The 19,458-nt window shown below is 39.3% G+C and overlaps 2 pseudogenes; one reads left to right on the forward strand and one right to left on the reverse strand.

Moving 5' to 3' along the window:
* Nucleotides 1–12,013: 12,013 nt before the first annotated feature.
* Nucleotides 12,014–14,529, reverse strand: LOC118760482 (large ribosomal subunit protein eL18-like; annotated as a pseudogene).
* LOC118760483 (small ribosomal subunit protein eS25-like) lies at nt 14,528–14,848 on the forward strand (annotated as a pseudogene).
* The last annotated feature ends 4,610 nt before the right edge of the window (nt 14,849–19,458 follow it).

A 19,458-nucleotide genomic window follows, 5' to 3' on the forward strand; every position in this document is an offset into this window, starting at 1 on the left:
CAAGGTGAAGATTCTGAAAAAGAATGAAACAAAATGTTAGTAATGAAAACTCAGAAAATCAAATGAAAAATCATCTTCAACAATAGACTGATTCAAGCGCAAGAAAGAAGACAAAAAAGGTCATTATACAATGCTTGATGGATCAACCCAGTAAGAATGTAAGACCCTATACTGCAGACTAGCATATGGAGAAGTGAAGATACATTGCATGCAGTACATGTCTCTCCTCCTAAGTGAAAGTAGTACTCCCAATGAAACAGTTAACTATGCCTTTACAGTATATTAGATTTTCCCCTTTTCCATATACCTACCATGCCATGATACACTTAAACAGCATTTAACTTTTAAACTTGTAGTTGTTACTAAGGAATTATGCTAATGTGATAATTTGAGGGAAAATGGCAAAAGGGAAAATTGGGGCAGGAGGAAGGATAGGGGAAGGGAAGAACCCCTATACCTACAAAACTGTATCATGGGAAACAATAAAAAATGATCCTGTTAAATGTATATGCACCTAACATCAGAATACTCACTATATAAAATAGACATTATTAAATCTAATGAAAGGGATGAGCTCCAATATAATCAAAGTGAGCGATTTCAACACCTCACTTTGATCAGTGGACAGTGCACAGATCATTCAAATTTAAAAATCAGCAAAGAAATATCAGAGGCAAACTACACTATACAATAAATAGATTTAACATATTCACAGAGCATCTCACCCGACAGCTATAGAACACACACTCTTTTTTTTAAAGTTTACCTATTTTCATTTTTATTTGAAATGCTGAGAAAAAAAAGATATTCTATCCACTGGTTTATCATATCCGATAGCCAAGGCTGGATAAGCCTTGAAGCCAAGCACCTGGAAACCGAAGTATTCCAAGTGCTTGGCAAGGACCCATCTACTTGTGCCTTCATCCACTGCTTCTCATAATTAATATTAGCAGCAAGTCAAAATAAGAAGCAAAGCCCCCCAAAACCAGGCTTCCCAACACAGTATGAACACATCCTAAGCCATGGGCTCAACTTCCAAGTCAAATGCTCTCTCCAGAACAAACATTCTTCCCATAATCACAACGAACATTTTCTTTTCTTTTTTTTTTTTTGTTAGTATCATTACTTTTTTTTAAATTATTTATTATTTAACTTCATTAATTACATTGTATTATGTGACACAGTTATATAGATACTTGGGTTCTCCCACCCCTCCCCAAACTCTCCCACCATGGTGGATTCCTCCACCTTGTTGCATAACCACAGCTCAAGTTCAGTTGAGATTCCCCCACTGCAAGCATATACCAAACATAGAGTCCAGCATCTTATTGTCCAGTCAAGTTCAACGGCTTCTTAGGTATACCCTCTCTGGTCTGAAGACAGAGCCAGCAGAGTATCATCCCAGTCAATTGAAAGCTCCAACATACCATCAGCAAAAATTTACATCATTATGGAATTAATTGACATAGTAATGAGTAACCAATATGTTAAAAGTAAGTGCGAGTTCCCAGCCACCTTCTGTGACCACCTCACCTATACTTCAATTTAGTTTATACACAACATATAACATTCAAAACATAACATGTTATACATAACATCATATCATCTTAAATTAAGGCAAACATGTGGTATTTAACCTTTTGTGATTGGCTCATTTCCCTTAGCATTATGGTTTCCAGTTTGGACCATTTGGCCACAAAGAACTGCATTTTGTTTTTTTTAATAGCTCAGTAGTATTCCATGGAGTAGATGAACCATAGCTTTCTTATCCAATCGTCTGCTGATGGGCATTTTGGTTGCTTCCATGTTTTTGCAATTACTGATTGTGCTGCTATGAGCATAGGAGTGCATGTTGGTTTCTCATAAAACAAGTGTTCTGGATATATTCCTAGGAGTGCTATTGCTGGATCATACGGTATGTCGATTTTGAGTTGTTTGAATGTTCTCCATACAGATTTCCATAGAGGCTGTACCAGCCTGCAGCCCCACCAGCAGTGGAGTAGGGTTCCCTTTTCCCCGCAACCTTGCCAACAAGTGTTGTTGGTGCTTTTATGCATGTGGGCCAGTCTTACTGGCGTTAGGTGGTACCTCATTGATGTTTTAATTTGGATTTCCCTTATTGCCAGGGAACTTGAGCATTTTTTCATATGTTTATTTGCCATTTGGGTTTGTTCCTTTGTGAAGTGTTTGCCCATTTCCCGTGCCCATTTCTTGAGTGGCTTGTTTGTTTTGACATTTTGGTTGTTTTGCAGCTCTTTGTATATTCTGGAGATCAGCCCTCTATCACCTATGTCGTGTGCAAAGATCTCCCATTCTGTGGGTTGCCTTTTTACTTTGTTGATTGTTTCTCTAGCTGTACAGAAGCTTCTTAGTTTGATGAGGTCCCAATAGTTTATTTTGGTCTTGATTTCTACTGCATTTGGAGTCTTTTTTAGGAAGTGAGGGCCTACCCCTAAGTGTTCCAGTGTGTTTCCAACATTTTCTTCCAAAAGTTTGAAGGTTTCTGGATGTAGGTTTAGATCTGTTATCCATTTGGATCTGATCTTAGTGTATGGTGAGAGATGTGGATCTATTTTTTTGTTTCTGCAGGCTATTAACCAGTTGTCCCAACAGCGTTTATTGAACAGAACTTCCCATTTGCCTGGATTGTCGTTTGTCTTTTTGTCAAAGATTACTTGGCTGTATCTGTGTGGGTTTCCTTCTGGTGTTTCTATTCTGCTCCATTGATCTTCCTCTCTATCTTTGTGCCAGTACCACGCTGTTTTGATAACCACTGCCTTATAGTATGTCCAGAGGTCCGGAACTGTGATTCCCCCTGCTAACTTCCTGTTCTTCAGGATGGTTCTAGCTATCCGTGGTTTTTTGTGCTTCCAGATGAACCTTTGGATCATTGTTTCCAGTTCCATGAAGAATGTTTTGGGCAATTTGATTGGGATTGCGTTGAATGTATATATTGCTTTTGGCAATATAGACATTTTAATGATATTGATTTTACCTATCCAGGAGCATGGGATGTTACTCCATCTTTTGAGGTCTTGTTCAATTTCTTTTTTAAGTAGTTTGTAGTTTTCTTCAAATAAGTCTCCTACATTTTTGGCTAGATTTATTCCCAGATATTTCATACTTTTCTCTGTTATTTTGAATGGTATCTTGCTGGTTAAGTCTTTTTTCCATCTTGGGGCTGTTCGCATACACTATGGCTGTTGATTTTTGTTCATTAATTTTGTACCCTGCCACTCTACCAAACTCTCGTACAAGATCTAGCAGTCTCTGTATTGAGTCTCTTGGCTCTTCTACATAAAGAATCATATCATCTGCATATAGTGAGAGTTTGACTTCTTCGTTTCCCATTTGGATTCCTCTGATTTCTTTTTCTTGTCTTATGGCCTCAGCGAGTACCTCTAGGACTATGTTGAATAGTAGTGGAGAAAGTGGACATCCCTGTCTTGTTCCAGATCTCAGTGGGAAGGGTTCCAGCTTTTCTCCATTCAGTATGATGCTGGCGTTGGGTTTTTCATATATGGCTTTAATTATGTTGTGGATTTTTCCATCTATGCCTACCTTGGTTAGGGTTTTTAGTAGGAAGTGGTGTTGGATTTTGTCGAAAGCTTTTTCTGCATCTATTGCTACTATCATGTGATTCTTGTTTTTCAGTTTTTGGATGTAGTCTATCACATTGATGGATTTGCGAATGTTGAACCATCCCTGCATTCCAGGGATGAATCCTACTTGATCTGGATGAACGATCTGTCTGATGTGTTTTTGAATTCTGTTGGCTAGGATTTTGTTGAGAATCTTAGCATCAATGTTCATCAAAGAGATAGGTCTGTAGTTTTCCTACTCTGTTAGTTCTCTGTCTGGTTTTGGGATTAAGGTAATGTTGGCTTCATAGAATGAGTTTGGAAGGGTTGCTTCTTCTTCTATTGTTTTGAAGAGTTTGTAGAGGATTGGGGTCAGTTCTGTTCGGAGTGTTTTGTAGAATTCTGTAGTGAAGCCGTCTGGGCCTGGGCTTTTCTTTGTTGGGAGGTCTTTAATCACTGATTCAATCTCTACTTCAGTTATGGGTTTGTTCAGGTCGTTTGTTGCCTCTGGGCTAAGTTTTGGCAGGTGGTAGAAGTCTAAGAACTTTTCCATTTCTTGGTGATCTTCTGACTTGTTGGAGTACAGTGCTTTGTAGTAATTTCTAATTATGGCCTTAATGGATGCGGTGTCTGTTGTTATGTTGCCTTTTTCATCTTTGATGCTGTTAATTCTTGCCTTCTCTTGTTTTTTCTTTGTCAGTCGGGCCAGTGGGGTGTCTATCTTGTTTATCTTCTCAAAAAACCAGCTTTTTGATTCATTGATTTTGTGTATGGTTTTTTAAATTTCTATCTGGTTGATTTCCTCCCTTGTTTTGATGATTTCTTGTTTCCTATTGTGTGTGGGGCACTTCTGCTGTTGTTTTTCCAATTCCTGGAGGTGTGTGTTTAGTTCTTGTATTTGGCGCCTCTCTTGGGCCTTGACATGAGCTCCAATTGCAATGAGTTTACCCCGTAGCACTGCTTTGGCAGTGTCCCACAAATTTTGGAATGTTGTATCAGAGTTTTCATTGGTTTCCATAAATTTTTTGATCTCAGGGCCCGGCGGCGTGGCCTAGCGGCTAAAGTCCTCGCCTTGAATGCCCCGGGATCCCATATGGGCGCCGGTTCTAATCCCAGAAGCTCCTATTCCCATCCAGCTCCCTGCTTGTGGCCTGGGAAAGCAGTTGAGGACAGCCCAATGCATTGGGACCCTGCACCCGCGTGGGAGACCCGGAAGAGGTTCCAGGTTCCCAGCATCGGATCGGCGCGCACCGGCCCGTTGCGGCTCACTTGGGGAATGAATCATCGGACAGAAGATCTTCCTCTCTGTCTCTCCTCTGTGTATATCTGGCTGTAATAAAATGAATAAATCTTTAAAAAAAATTTTTTTTGATCTCATCTTTAATTTCTTCTCTGATCCATTGTTCGTTTAATAGGATATTGTTCAGCCTCCAAGAGTTTCTGTATTTCCTGGGGCATTTTGAATTGCTGATATCCAGCTTCATTCCATGGTGGTCTGAGAGGGTACATGGTATGATTCCTATCTTTTTGAAGTTATTTAGGTTTGCTTTGTGTCCTATCATGTGGTCGATCCTGGAGAAGGTGCCATGCACTGCTGAAAAAAATGTATAATCTGTGGCCTTAGGGTAAAAAATTCTATAAATGTCAACCAAGTCCAGTTGTTCTATTGTTTGTATGAGCTCTGTTGTTTCTTTGTTGAGTTTTTGTTTTGTTGATCTGTCTATTGTTGTTAGTGGGGTGTTAAGATCACCCACTATTATTGTGTGCGTATATATGTCTCCCCTTAAGTCCGTGAGTAATTGCTTCACGTAGCTAGGTGCGTTTGAATTTGGTGCATATATGTTCACAATGGTAATTACTTCCTGATGGATCAGTCCCTTCACCAATATATAATGTCCTTCCCTGTCCTTTTTGATGTGTGTCAGATTGACGTCCACATCATCTGAAATTAAGACAGCTACCCCAGCCTTTTTTTCTCGTCCATTGGCATGAAATATCTGTTTCCAACCTTTCACTTTCAGCTTCTTCAAATCTCTTCTGGTTAGATGTGTCTCTTGTAGGCAACAGATAGTTGGGTGCTGTTTGATAATCCATTCTGTTAATCTATGCCTTTTGATTGGTGAGTTCAGGCCATTTGTGTTAAGAGTTAAAATTGAGAGGTTGTGATTTTGCCCTGCCATACTTGTTTTTGTGGGTGTTGATATCTGTGTAATTGCCCTTCCTTGTGTGGACTTTAGTGGGGAGATCTTCCTGTTTGCCATCTTTGCTTATGATTCACCTCCTTTTTTTCTGGATTTAGTGCATTTCTAAGGAGATTTTGTAGAGCTGGTTTTGTGCTGGCATATTCTTCTAATTTCTCTTTGCTGTGAAAGTATTTGATTTCGTTCTCAAATACGAATGAGATCTTTGCTGGGTACAATATTCTTGGTTGACAGTTGTTCTGATTCAGGATTTGGAAGATCTTTGTCCATTCTCTTCTTGCTTGTAAAGTCTCTTCAGAGAAGTCAGCAGTGATCCTGATTGGTTTTCCCCTGTATGTGATCTTTTCTCTGCTTCGTACTTGTCTCAGGATTCTTTCTTTGTCTTCATTGGAGTGGAACTTGAGCACCATATGTCTGGGTGAAGATCGCTTTGGGTCATATCTGCTGGGAGTCCTCTGACCGTCCTGGATTTGGGCTGGGTTCATGTTCCCAGTGTTTTGAAAGTTTTCCTGTATAATTTCGTCGAGCACCATTTGCATTCCTGACTCTTTTTCCGCTCCTTCAGGAAGGCCAATAATCCTAATATTTGATTTTCTGAGGTTGTCTTTCATTTCTTGTATGGTCTTATTGGCTTTGTTCAGACTTGTCTCCAGCTGTTTAATGAACTGGGTATGTTCGTTTTGTGTGTCTTCCATTTCAGAGATCCTCTCTTCTGCTGTATTTGTTCTGTTGGTTAGGCTCTCAATTTTGTGCTCTAAGTCAAGGATTTTACTTTTCATTTGTTGTATTTCTGAGGCTATGTGGTTCTTGAATTCCTTGAAGTCCTCCCAGTTCTTCTCATTGTCTCTGACATATTTTAACAATATTTTTTGAATTCCTTGTCTGGTAGATCTTCTATGTCTTCATCTCGCATCTCCGAAATAGACATTGGCTTTTGATCCTTTATTGGTAGGGTGTTGGCACTCTCATCTGGATCATTACCTTTTCTGGTATTTCTTCCCATTGTGTTAGTGTTTCTTTTTTGAGAGACCTAGGCACCAATGTGCTGAGGGGTCTCCAAGCACTATCCTGTAGAGATCGGAGTCTGCAGGCGTGGAGTAGCAGGGTGTGGGAATTTTCAAGGCACTTTTGGTGCGTCTCCAGAACACTGGACCTCAGGGCGCCACTTCCAGGGCCCAGCGGATTCAAAGCGCACTCTCAGCTCGTCCCCTACAGGTATGCTACGACAGGGCGTGGGGGAGTGGAGGCACTCTCTGTGCGCGTCCCCTGTGCGCGGGATCACAGGGCTCAGAGGATTCTAGGTGCTTTCTCAGTGTGTCCCCAGTGCCAGGGACTGCAGGGTGTGGAGGTTCCAGGTGCTCTCTGGGAACGTCTCCAGCCCGCGGGTCCGCAGTGCTCTCCTGGTTCGTCTCCCAAGCACAGGACTATAGGGCGTGGGGTGTTCCAGGTGCTCTCTGGAAGCGCCTCCTGCGCAGGCCCGCCCACCCCAGCGCTTGCAGGGGACCAACTGCCCCAGCGCTAGCACGGGACTGCCCAGCCCAGAGGTGTGCTTGGGTTCCTGTGGGATAGCATCGCCCAGCTGAGTGCCACACCGCAAAGGCAAGGGGGAGTATTCAGTGTGCCTTTTGCCTTTCTCTCAGACACAGCTTTGGCAGTTTCAAGGCACTCTCCCGGTGTCTCTAGACGCTGGAGTCTCGGGGGGGGAGGGGCGGGGAGACGAGCACCAATTGTGTTCAGGCTCTGTGCATGCCCCTGGGGGGCCAACTCCCGAAGCCTCCAACCCACCACTGTCCCCACCCAACTCACTCAAACCTCAGGTTCTTGCAGTTTGCCTCTTCCTCTGGTGGGAACCCTCGCCGCGGATGCGTCTCTCAGCTACAGCGTCTGTTGCTGGTCTCGGCGGGTGTAGGCGGGTGGAACATGGAGGCTGCGGCAGTCCCGGCGGGACTTGGCGACCAGGGTGGGAGGATGCCAGCGGGTCCCGGTGACTCAGGGTCCTGGTGTCCGCAGCGGGGGGAGTCCTGACGGGTCCTGGTGACCAGGGTGAGCAGATGCCAGCAGGTCCCGATCACCGCCGGTCCTCACGGCCACAGTGTGTGCTGGTCGGTCGGCGGCTTTCAGCGTCTGCGGGTCGGGCAGCGGCTTTCAGCGTCTGCATTCAAAGGTGACTCAGCAGGTCAGGAGCGGAAAGTCGTCTTCCCTGCCCTTCGTTTTGTTTTTCCCTGGTTGCTCTTCTGAGTTGTGTGGATTTTTTTGGTTCCACACTGTCCAGGGAACTTCACGTTCTTCTCCCTGTAGTTCTATGCTGCTCCACTTAGCTTTTGTCGCGTTCTAGCCCTCTCTGTCTGTGAGCTCTCTCACAGTCTTCCTCCTATGTCGGCCATCTTGCGAGTCTCCACAACGAACATTTTCTAGGACAAGTCACATAACAGGGCATAAAATAAGAATCAAATATCTTAAAAATTAAGGGGTAAATGTTTGGCCAAGCTGGTAAGATGCTCATGAAGAACCAATACTTGACTTCAACTGTAGAATCCAGCTTGTTGGTAATGACAACCCAGCTAGGAAGCAATGATGGCTTAAGTGACTGGAGTTTTTGCCACCCAAATGGGAAACAAGTTGAATTCCGTTTATTGGCTACAGGCTCCAACCTCTTGGCTAGAGTCTTTCTGGGGATTTGGGAAACCACTGAACCAGCAGATGAGACTTTCTCTCTCTCTCTCTCTCTCTCTTTCTTAATCACTCGCTCATTCTATCTCTCTGCATGTGTGTATGTGCAATTGTCCCTGTGTTACTCTGCCTTTCAAATAAAGAAATAAATCTTCTAAAAATATATATTTTGTGTAACACAAAGGACTGGAAGTGGGGAGCTGGTAGGCTTCATATACAATCAGAAAAACTTCTTGCCTTTCCTTCGTTTCACTATATGTACATTTGGAAATGCTGCACTGTATTGTATTGCATATTAATCTGTTAGAAAAAAAATTCAACAAGAAATACCAATTTTTGACCAAGTGCATGTATGCCTAAAATAGCATCAATCCTTATGCCACAAAGCTGAAAACAATCTAAATGTCCACTGAAAGTGAAATCTGAAAAAAAAAAAAAACAGCAGCAAAGTCTGGTGTTATTAAATGAAAAATAAGGCAGTTTCAATCAGCCAGGAGATCAGTATTTCTTTCTTTTTATAAGATTATAATTTTATTGTATTGGCAGATTTACAGAGAGGAGAGACAAAGATCTTCCATCTGCTGATTTACTACCCAAGTGACCGCAACACTCTGGCCATCTCCCACTTGGATCCAGGCTCCCTAAGCTTTGGACCATCCTCTACTGCTATTGCAAGACACAGGCAGGCAGCTGGAAAGGAAGTAGAGCCACTGGCATATATATGAATCATCGCCCATTTGGGATCCTGGCAAATGCAAGGCTAGGGCTTTAGCCAATAGGCTACCGTGCCAGGTCCAGGAGAGCAATATGGCACTGAACAGTCTCATTCATAGTAACTATTTAACTGTTATGGGGAAAATGAACATGATTTCTCAAAAGCATGATATCAACTTGAATGTGTGTCATAGTCAAAATATTGCTTAGTAATTACAATCTCAATTTTTACAGGTGCATGACAAAGGGAAGAAAGCAAAGCATTCTGTTGCATCTTGTTAAAGGGTAAAGGGTAATTTGTGTCTTCCTATTTAATTTTGTTATGTTTTCCTAATAAAATGAAAAAAATAAATTTTTCACATCTATGAGAGGTGAAGTAAGGTGATTTTTATTTTAAGCACTTTCTCATATCTTGAAATTTTATCATCTATTGAATCTTAAAGAGATTTTTAATCTGTTAAACCCTGAACATTAGAGGAAAATATATACACAGGTAAATAAAAATCACCTGAACTGCACTCTTAATAGTATGACCATCACTATTCACCTCTACTTCTTCATCACCTTTCTGTATTATATGTTGTGTAATATACATTTTATGTGAATTCTTGGCAAGACTTTTTCAAATAAGAATTTACATTCTTACCACTATGTGTGTAAATGCAAGAGGGCCAATACAGAAAGAATAGAAATATAACTGAAAAATAATAATAAATACAGACTGTTATGAGAGTGAAAGCACATGAAATGAGAAATATGATGATAGTATACTGAGTAGAAGGGTTACATGATGAGATACACACATATGTATCAAAAATCAAATGTATAGGTGAAAACACAAAAGGTAATACCTTGCTATTGCAATAGAAGCATGTATAAGGATACTTTAAAAAGCTTATTTGGGTGCAAAAAAATTTGAAACTATATGTGTTTTTTTTAATACTACACATTCCCTTTGGATTTTAAGACTCCTCATGTAACAATATAATTTGAATGAAATGTGAGAAAGATTTGCATTTTGTACTATTGTTTGCTACTAGAAATCAAGCAGTGAACAAGAATAGAGAGAGAAGCTATCACTTAACTACATATTTGTGTTTGTTTATTTATTTGAAGTTTCTCAAGAAAATGTAGCAAATCTTAGCATTTAGTGAATGAAGAAAATTAACTTAGGAATACGTAAACTTATTCATTGTATCTAACATTAAACATTATTTTTATTAACTCATTAAAACTTTAAGTAAATAAATCAAGAGTTTATTTTTAATAGTTTATTTTTATTGGAAAGTCAGATGTACAGGAGAGAGGGGAGACAGAGAGGAAGATTTTTTGTCCATTGATTCACTGCTCAAGTGGCCGCAATGGCCTGAGCTGAGCTGATTGCAGGCCAGGGGTCAGGAGCTTGCTCCGGGTCTCCCACACGTGTGCGGGGTCCCAGGGCTTTGGGCCGTCCTCGACTGCTTTCCCAGGACACATGCGGGAATCTGGACAGGAATCGGGGCTGCCAGGATTAGAACCAGCTACATAAAAAAATAAATAAAAATTAAAAAAATTTACATTCTTATTCAATGTATAATGTATATTGCACAACATAAAGTACACACACACATATATATATATATATAATCTCTACAAGTTGTTTTGCAAATATAGTTCATTTAATTGCCCTCTTCTTGTCAAATCAAGCATCTTTTGTGATAAAATGTCATATATCCTTAAATGCTTTGGAGATCACTAGATAATAAGTTGTCAACATAGCTAGTATTTCTGATTTCCATCCAACAACCTTCTTCTCCAGGGGTACCTGTTAGCCATTGGTTAACCATGGCAGCCCCACATGTGGGAGTGGGAACTCTTATCTAATCTAGTGTTTGGGTTCAGTGGCAAGCAGTATTCCAGACCAGTGTCTTCATGGATTTTAGACATAATTATTATTAAACACAACCAATTTTGTTTTCCTGGCTGATTATATGGGTTTGAAAGAAATCGCATGAAACGGTTGCAACTCATGAAATCACTACTCTCATAATGTTGCCCTATTGCTTCTCCCAGAGGAATAGCCATGCATCTCAACACTCTTCGGCCCTCTGATAGAATCTGAGTAGTACAATGGCCATTTACAAAGTGTAGGGTGCTAACTATTCTGGTTGTATCTCTTTGGGTCAGTCTTGTCAAGGCATTAAAATGTTTCTGACTCATTTTTGCAGTTTAAATTGGTTAAATGATATGTACTCTATGTATGAACTTGCTTATTTATTTAAGAGTGACAAAGAGAAAGTGAAAGAGATCCTATACTTTAGTTCATTGCAAATACTCTGAAACATTTTCTTTACTGGCTCTTCCTCATCTATGCTTTCTTGGCTCATGCATATATTTCTTTTCTTTTTAGACATGACAAAATTGTTATGGAAGTCACAGTCAAGTCTTGTTACTCTGCAAATGATTATTTCATGAAGATGATTTTAATTTATTATATAATGAAGTGTAACTCTCAAAATTTTTATTCCAAGTTCCATGCTTTGTTCTGAGAAAGTTTACTATTTTCTTATATTATTTAGAAATGTCATACAAACGTTTATTTATTTCAAAAGAGAAAGAGAGAAGGAGAAAAAAAAAGGGGGGGAAAAAGGGGGAAAAAAGAGAGAAAGAGAGAGGGAGCGAAATCTTCCATCTATTGCTTCACTTTCCAGATGGCCACAACAGCCAGTGCTGTGGCAGACTAAATCATCGGATCATTTTCTACTGCTTTCCCAGGCCGGTAGCAGAGAACAGAATCAGAAATGGAGCAGCTGGGGCATGAACTAGGGCCCAAAAGGATGCCAGAACTGCAAGGAGCATCTTAGCATACTACCGCAATGCTGGCTTATAGAAACCCCCCCTCCAAAATTTTTTTTCAGCATTCAAAATACTTTTATTAAGAATATAGGACATAGGGTTAGTTTTTAGAACCTCAGATAGACTGTCTTTGGCATACTCAAACTTCCTGCCCTTGGAACAGACATAGCATTTAATGTTGCTCTGTGGCTTCCCCCAGGCCTTACCCAAATGCCTATACACCTCTCCCCTCTTGCACCCTTGCATAGACCAGAGAGCAGCCTGTTACCATGTCCCTTGGTGGAGTTCAGAGCAGATGACAGAAGGCTAGGTTCTTGCCCTACACCCCCACCTCCTCCTCCTTGAGGCTATGATTCTGGGCTCAGCCAGTCACACACAGCACAAACACCTTTAGCTTGGCCACTTTTTTAACCTGCGTGCCATCTGTTATATGAGCCCCAAAACCACAGCAGTTTTGTTTGCCCTGCCAGGAAGCTTCCTCTTTCAGATCATCTGCAACAGCTGCAGGAGTTGTCCGTTGGTGTTGCTAATGAACAACCTCTATGATACAGCCTGATTGAAGGAGGAATTGGTTCATCTGGTCAGAAGCCTACAGAGCTTTACCAATGGCCTCAGGTAGATATTTTGGCTCTTGGGCTCCTTACATGGAACATGTCAGTCATTGTGATGAATGCGAGCTCCCATGATGATGTCTCCTGTCTAGCCATGTCCAGAAACAAAACATAACAATTTTTATTTTTTAATTTTAGAATTTTATTCAAGACATTTTATTAAATATTTTCAGATTTATGCTATATATTAATGTTTGCATTAATCTTCCCTCTAATATCTATCCCTTTTTAGTAATAATCATGTATTACACTTCTTGAAAAGGAAGATATTTCTCATTTGTTCTGAATAAAATTTATTTTTAAAACTATAGAGTAAGAGGAGTATTTTCTCCAAAAACAAAGTTAAAATATTACACATAAGGTTAATTATAACTTTCTACTGTCCCTGTTACCCCCTTTCCAAAGGTAATCAATGTTATGAGAGGTTTTTAACGCTTCCAATTTTTTTATGAACTTAAACGCACAAACATACGCAAACACACAAATGCATATAAAACATCTGGTGTTATTTATATGTATTCTTTTTAGTATAAACAACATTACACTAATATTTTCAGATTGTTTTACTCATTTAAAGTTACATCATGGAAATTTAGTGCTGTTATTACATGGAGTTCTACCTCATATATCACAGTTGACATGAAATAGGCATTCATATCCATTGAACATTTTACTCTGTTGTCAAGTTACAAGACTTGAAAGCAGTGATGCAATGAATATACTTGTGTGTCACCTTATGACTGCATACAAATGCTTTGGAAATCGGCATTTTAAATTTTGATAGAAACAAAAAGTCACTGAAATGTCTTCATCGATCAACAATTTCTATTTTCAGGATTGGTCAGTTGTGGCATAGCAAATTAAGCCACTATCTGGAATACAGGTATTTCATGAGTGCCAGCTGCCCCTTTCCATATTCAGCTCCCTTCAGATATGCCCAGAAAACAGTGGAAGATGCTCAAAATGCTTAGACACTTGCACCCACGTGGAAGAGCTGGATAAAGCTGCTGCTCCTGGCTTCATCCTCATCCAGCTCTGGCTGTTGCAGCCATTTGGGAAGTGAACCAATAGGCAGAAAATCAATCTCTCTCTCTCTCTCCCTCTCTCTCTCTCTCTCTCTCTCTCTCCTCCAACCCTCTTACACTGACCCTCCCATCTTTACTCTCTGTAACTAACTCTCAAATAAAGCTTAAAAAGAAAATTCCCATTTTCCCCTTATCCATACCAGTATGTGATGATACTAAATATTAATTTTTCACTAATTGGGCGAGTGCAAAAATCACATCAAAATTTAGTTTTAACTTTCTTGAATACTAACATAACTGAGCATCATTTAATGCCTTAATTTATGTGTATTTATCTTGTTTATTTATTGAGTTTATTATCTCTTCTTGTCAATATATGCTCATATGCATAGTCTCTGTGGGCTTGCTTATGGTGCTAGATAAATGTTTTTAAAAATACATATTCTGGATTTTTTTCTACTTTCCTAAAATATATCTAAACAGATACTGTACATAGTTTCATAAGTAACTTGTTTATAACTACTATATATGATTTCTTGCTCATATCATTTTTATTATCAATGAAGTAAAATTTATAAGACTTTTTTCTTTTGTCTTAACTTAGAAATTCTTTATATTGGCTTTCAAGGATATTTCTTCCTAAGTAATGTCTACCTGGATCCTGGAACTGTGGCATTACTTAGGGGGAGAAAGAGTCTTTTCCAGTGTAATTAAGTTGAGGAACTGGAGAGAAGACCTTTAATTTAGACTTTCACACTCTCATCCCTCAAACAGATATTAGGCTGAAGCGAATTTCAGAGTTTGTCCTTCCTTTAAGAGATACATACAATTTTTTTGGTGTGACATCTTTCAGGGATGAGGTGGTCACCATAAGCTCTCTACACCTTGCCATGTCGCCCAAGGATGATAAAAAGAAAGATGCCAGAAAGTCAGCCAAGAAGGATAAGGCCCCTGTGAACAAATTGGGAGGCAAGGGCAAGAAGAAGTGGTTCAAACGGAAAATTCAGAACAAGCTCAACAACTTGGTGCTGTTTGACAAAGCCACATACAACAAGCTCTGCAAGGAAGTCCCCAACTACACAAGCTCATTACAGCCGCTGTGATCTTGGCCAGAGAAGCTCTGCAGGAGTTCCTGAGTAAGATTTATCAAACCAGTTTCAAAGCAAGGAGCTCAAGAAATATATATATACAAGATAAGAACAGCTTATTAAATGTAATAACGCCATCATTATAATATATAAAATTATAATTATTTAATATGATTAGATAGCCATTCTTACCCAAATTTGTCAACTGTTTCATACATGCTTTTGTGTGCATGTGTATGTATGAATGTGTGTGAGAGAGAAAGAAAAGCTTAGTAGATATTTGGAACCAGAATCCAAATAATGTCTGCATTGAATTTGATTCATACATCTTTTACTTCTTTATTTTAAACCATACATTTTCCCCTCTTATCTCTTTGTAATTTCTTGAAGAAATCAGACAGTTTCTCCTGCAGGGATTTTGCCAGTTGCATTCCCATCTTCTCTCATTTTTCCTTCAAATTGGAGCTTTACTTTACAAGCTTAATTATATTCATATTTCTTTTCCTTGGCAAAATGGTTCAAAGACTATCTGGTTTTCTCCCCTCAGGAGACACACAAAGTCTGGTTGTCCCTAATTGGCCACATCTCTTTATTCAATAAGTGTGATAAAATAGTGATAGCCTATCATTGCAATTTATGTATTAACTAAAATTGCTTTAGAAAGAGAAATTTTCTTTTACCTCATATCTGACACCTAGTGGTACAGTTTGAACAAGACAATCTTTTAGTTTCATGTCAAATAATTAATGGTTCCCCATCATTTTTCAAATGTAAACTTTTGTGGTCAGTATTAAGATAATCATAAGAACTTAAAGATTTGATTTACTTCAGGCTAATACAGTTATTCTCCTTATTGATACTCAAATTGTCATATCTTTGGCTTGTTGCTCCTGTGTCTTTTGCTGTTGATGGTCTATGATAGTCTCCTTGCTTTCTGAGAATTCCACATAAAAGAGGGTCTACTTGTACATCTCCAGCCTCTGACATCAGACATCTCTCCTGCGATCCTAGCTGCCTGTTGAAATAAAATGGTGTTTGAAAATAAAATTTGGAAAAATAAGACGGCAGAATAGGGAAAGAACACATTTAAATAGATGGAGGATCATTAGCCAGGGCGAAGCAAAGAGGTCATGATCCCAGGAAGTAGGAGAGGAAACAATGATGATGGAGGGACACATGAAGACCTGTGGACATGGGAAAGCAGCAGGGACGGCAGAGAAGTGTTACAGTGACCAGAAGCCCCAGTGGTGGTCAGCGATCAGCAATCAGAGTTCCACTGGCAGCCAGGTAGGAAGAGGAGCTCACTGGGAGCTCAGGAGCTCAGGAGGTGAACCCAGGCATAGAATTGCCTGTTCTGCTGATGTGCTTAATTTGACCACAAGCAGAAGCATAGTGGCAGGGCCAAAGCAGGAACAGGGTGGATTTAATGGCTCAAACTCCCACCAATTGCACATTGGGTACTGAAGAAAAGACTGGGCTATGGGCGCTGTGGTGGAAGCCTAGCAGAGCCCAGGACTGAAACTCACTGGAGAAAGTGCCACAAGTGTTGGAGAACCAGGTACCGAATACAGTCAGTAAAATCGACCTGTAGACCAGTGAGTAACACAGCTTAGAAACTGACCCTAAGGAGAGGAATCTGCTATCCAGAGTAGCAGTGAGCAAGAACAAAAGAAGAGACAGAGGTACAATGATTATTACCTCCCCTGAAAAAGAACAAAAGCTTTTGTCAACCTCAGAGTCAACTGAAGAAGGCATAGAGGAAATGGGGATAAAGAATTTTAAAACCTGCTGTAAAGCTTGTTAACAAAGCACATACAGGAGTATAAGCAATTTAAACCTGTGTCACACAGAAAATAGCAACACTTGGGCCTGGCGCCATGGCCTAGCAGCTAAAGTCTAGCCTTAAACGTGCTGTGATCCCAAATGGGTGCTATTTCTAATCCCAAAAGTTCAACTTCCCATACAGCTCCCTGCTTGTGGCCTGGGAAAGCAGTTGAGGATGACGGCCCAAAGCCTTGGGACCCTGCACCCACGTGGGAGACCTGGAGGAAGTTCCTGACTCCTGGCTTTGGATCAGTGCAGCACTGGCTGTTGCAGTCACTTGGGCCACTTGGGGAGTGAATCATTGGAGGGAAGATCTTCCGCTCTGTCTCTCCTCCTCTCTGTATATCTGACTTTGCAATAAAAATAAACAAATCTTTAAAAAAAAGCAAATAGCAATGCTGAAATAAAATCAAGCCAAACTATTAGAAATGAAGGACACAACTGAGCAAATAAAAACTCAGTGGAAAGCTCCAATAATAGAATGAATGGGGCAGAAGAAAGAATCTCAGAATTGGAAGACATTTCCTTCAACAATGGGAGAAATATTAAAAAACTGGAAGATAACCTGAGTCAAGGCAAGAAGAGCATTGAAGAATCAAGGGACACTACAAAAAGGTCAAATATAAGAGTTATGGGAGTGCTAGAAGGCACAGAAAGAGAAGCTGTGTTTAAAAATATTTTCAATGAAATAAAAAAGGAAAACTTTCCTAATTTGGAGAACAAATTAGGAAACAAAATACAGGAGGAGCACAGAACTCCCAATAAGGTTAACCAAGAGTGATCTTTGCCACAATACATGATAATCAAGCACTCTTTAGCTGATCACAGGAAAAAGATCCTTAAATATGCAAAAAAATCAATTAACACATAGAGGAAATCCAATCAGATTCACTGCTGACCTGTCAGAGGAAGCTCTACAGGCCAAAAGTGATATATTCCACATTCCAAACAGAAAAGAATGTCATCCTACAATACCATAGCCAGCAAAGCTTTCCTTTCTCTTTGAAAATGGAATAAAATTCTTCCACAGTGAAAAAAAGCTCAAAGAATTGGCCTCTTCCAGACCTGCCCTAAAAATGATACTTAAAGATGTTCTCTTGACAGAGAAATGGAATAGTACCTACAGAAACCAAAGGTAAATGTGAAGAACGTCTCAATAAAACAACCGAAGACTAAATCAAACTATGAAAAATCTATTTCTAAAATGACAGAACCAAATTAATGCATATGGATATTAATCCTGAATGCAAATGACTTAAACTCATTAATCAAGTGTCACAGATTAACAGACTGGATAAAAACACAAAACCCACCTATCTATTGCCTACAGGAGACGCATCACATCAACAAAATTATGCAGAAATTCATGGTGAAAGAATGCAAAAAGATATTCCAAGCTAATGGGAAAGAAAAACGAGCTGGTGTAGCCACTCTTATGAAGGACACTACATAATGAGCAAAGAATATGTTCGGCAAGAAGAGATCACCTTGTTAGTTTCTTATGATGTTTTCTTTTTCATTTCTAATTTTACTTGTTTTTTTCTGTTTTGCTTTTCTTTGCTAGTCTGGCTGAAAGTTTATTTTGCTAATCTTCTTTAAAAATGGCTATTTTTTGGTTGCAATTGGTAGTTTCTTAGCTTCAATTCCATTTATTTTTGCTGTGACTTTTAACAATTCTTCCTTCCTGTTCATCTTTTCTTTTTTTCCTTAGAGACATTTTATTTTTTATTAGAAAGGCATATACTCAGAGAGAAGGAGATACGCAAAGAAAAATCTCCTGTCTGCTGACTCACTCCACAAGTGGTTGCATTGACCGGAGCTGACTCAATCTGAAGCCAGAAGCTTCTTCCATGTCTCCCACGTGAGTGCAGGGTCCCAAGACTTTGGGCCATCCTCTACTGCTTTCCCAGGCCACAAGCAGGGAGCTGGAAGGGAAGGTGAGCAACCGGGATGTAAACTGGCACCCATATGGGATCCTGGCAGATGCAAGCTTCTCACCGGGCCTCATTTATTCTTTTTTAATGAATCCTTCAGATGCATTAAATCATTCATTTGAGATATTTCTATTTTTTAAGCACCTGATGTTATAAATATCCCTCTCAATACTGTTTTTGCTGCATCTCACAGATGTTAATATTTTTGTTATTTTCATTTCTTCAAAAGTTTTTTTTATTAATTTCTTGTGACACATAGGTCATGAAGTAGTATTTTTTTCAAGAAGGATTTTATTTTCTTTTTCAATTTTTCAATGACACATCGATCATTCAGTAGTATCCTATTTAACTTCATGTTATAAATTTCATTATATATATTAAAAATGTTATCAATTGTACCTCTTACTCCTATTTCCTTCCTCCTCTTAGATTCATGACTTTCTCTGTATTCTTTCATTCTATATGCTGATTCAGAAACTATGGCTTGCATCTGAATTCTTTTAGCAATAGTTTTCAATATTTAGCAAGCACAGTTAACTGCAAAATGTTTTAACTTCTCTAAAATAATTTGATATTCCAGTCCTTCTTTGAAATACAAGATTTATAATATGCTTTACCATTCATTGGACAAAATCATTTTCTCTTCATCTGGTTCCTGGAATTTTAATTTTAATATTACCTTTCCTTGAGTAGGTAATACACTAACATGATTAAAAATCACAAACATAAAGAGGTAGATCATGAAAATTACAGATTCTACTGCTACTTTTCCTATTCATATTACCTCTCCATAATCAGTCAATCCCAATAAACACACTTTTTTTCTGATTTCTTTATGCAATATTGAATATACACTGTTATTTTGCTTCCTTTATTACATAATGAAGTATACTATGCATTCTATTTGGTTCACTGACTATTCTATTTAATAATTAATTTGCGGGATATTTCCATATCAGTTTAAACGGAGATTTC

The sequence above is a fragment of the Ochotona princeps genome, chromosome X, assembly GCF_030435755.1.
Source record: "Ochotona princeps isolate mOchPri1 chromosome X, mOchPri1.hap1, whole genome shotgun sequence".
NCBI lineage: Eukaryota > Metazoa > Chordata > Mammalia > Lagomorpha > Ochotonidae > Ochotona > Ochotona princeps.